Here is a 2363-nt window from a genome sequence, read left to right on the forward strand (position 1 = left end):
GCGCGCACAAAAATGCGAAGAATGCACAATAATGTGCAGTCGCACAAATCCACACGCGACCGTAGCAACAATATCACTACCTACCCACGCCAGGCAATAACGGTGCCTATAACTCACCGCGTAAACAAATGACCGCACAAAAGAGAATACGGAAAAATCGCAAAAACAACTCGCCAAGAAAAATTCACCAAAAATCACAACGATGCGCACGCACGTCTATCCGCGTCGAAAGCCAACTAACGAATGAGTAGATAGGGACAGTAGGAATCTCGTTAATCCATTCATGCGCGTCACTAATTAGATGACGAGGCATTTGGCTACCTTAAGAGAGTCATAGTTACTCCCGCCGTTTACCCGCGCTTACTTGAATTTCTTCACTTTGACATTCAGAGCACTGGGCAGAAATCACATTGTGTCAACACCCGTTAGGGCCATCACAATGCTTTGTTTTAATTAGACAGTCGGATTCCCCAAGTCCGTGCCAGTTCTGAATTGATTGTTAATTGATAATCGTTATAATTAAATAAGAATATATATCTTGCGATATAATTCTTATAAAATTTTAGCAAGAAAGTTCCACAATTGGCTACGTAACTACTATCCGAGGAACAAGAACCGAAATTCTCTATTTACCCAGAACGAGTACATAAACCATGGTATTGCTTCCCAATCAAGCCCGACTATCTCAATCTTCAGAGCCAATCCTTATCCCGAAGTTACGGATCTAATTTGCCGACTTCCCTTACCTACATTATTCTATCGACTAGAGACTCTTCACCTTGGAGACCAGCTGCGGATATTGGTACGGCCTGTTGAGAAGTTTGCGTAACCCCACCATAAATTTTCAAGGTCCGAGGAGAAAATATCGACACAACAGTAAATGTCATGCTCTTCTAGTCCATCTACCATATCTCTCTTCGAAAGACTTCCATGGTAGTACGACTATAAAACAGAAAAGAAAACTCTTCCGATACCTCTCGACGGCTTCTTTATGGTCGTTCCTGTTGCCAGGATGAGCACAAGGCCCATTTTTAATAACAAACGGATACTCAACAGGTTACGGAATTGGAACCGTATTCCCTTTCGTTCAAAATTATTCAAGTGTTTAATTACTATGAAGAAAACATAATAATATATATTCTCAACAATTCATTAAAACTTGAAAATTTTCGGCTTTCGCCTTGAACTTAGGACCGACTAACTCGTGATCAACCACTGTTCACACGAAACCCTTCTCCACTTCAGTCCTCCAAGGTCTCATTCGATTATTTGCTACTACCACCAAGATCTGTACCAATGGCGGCTCCATGCAGGCTTACGCCAAACACTTCTAAGCACACCATTGTACCCTCCTACTCACTAAAGTTTCAAAATTTATAATCCAACCGAAATTGTATTATAAATCATGTACTTTAGCGGTAATGTATAGGTATACAACTTAAGCGCCATCCATTTTAAGGGCTAGTTGCTTCGGCAGGTGAGTTGTTACACACTCCTTAGCGGATTACGACTTCCATGTCCACCGTCCTGCTGTTTTAAGCAACCAACGCCTTTCATGGTATCTGCATGAGTTGTTAATTTGGGCACCGTAACATTACGTTTGGTTCATCCCACAGCGCCAGTTCTGCTTACCAAAAGTGGCCCACTGGGCACATTATATCATAACCTCAACCTTCATATCAAGAAAGGTGAGGTTCTTACCCATTTAAAGTTTGAGAATAGGTTAAGGTCGTTTCGACCCTAAGGCCTCTAATCATTCGCTTTACCAGATAAGATTATTTTACATAATATTTAAATGCACCAGCTATCCTGAGGGAAACTTCGGAGGGAACCAGCTACTAGATGGTTCGATTGGTCTTTCGCCCCTATACTCAATTCTGACAATCGATTTGCACGTCAGAACTGTTTCGGTCTTCCATCAGGGTTTCCCCTGACTTCAACCTGATCAAGTATAGTTCACCATCTTTCGGGTCACAGCATATATGCTCAAGGTACGCTCCAGTTAGAGGTATAAATAATAATAAATTATCATTATACATAACTATATGGAACGCCCCGGGATTGAATTAATAGTAAAATATTTCACTAAAAATTAATCCCATTATATAAAAGTTAAGTTAATTTCGCCATTAGGTTTAATATAACCCAATGACTTGCACATATGTTAGACTCCTTGGTCCGTGTTTCAAGACGGGTCCCGAAGGTATCCTGAATCTTTCGCATTGTTAATCATATAAATGCATACAATTAATATTAAAATCAATGATAATAATATTATTGTAAAATTCAAAAGAATTTAAGCATTATATATGTAAAATCTATCAACACTTTATCAAATCATCAGTATTTATTCTATGTTAATA

General features: G+C 39.5%; 1 pseudogene; it reads right to left on the reverse strand.

Moving 5' to 3' along the window:
* Window positions 1-199: 199 nt before the first annotated feature.
* Window positions 200-2363, reverse strand: part of LOC128923394 (large subunit ribosomal RNA) — a 2779-nt pseudogene continuing 615 nt past the window's right edge.

The sequence above is a fragment of the Zeugodacus cucurbitae genome, chromosome X, assembly GCF_028554725.1.
Source record: "Zeugodacus cucurbitae isolate PBARC_wt_2022May chromosome X, idZeuCucr1.2, whole genome shotgun sequence".
In the NCBI taxonomy this organism is placed as follows: domain Eukaryota; kingdom Metazoa; phylum Arthropoda; class Insecta; order Diptera; family Tephritidae; genus Zeugodacus; species Zeugodacus cucurbitae.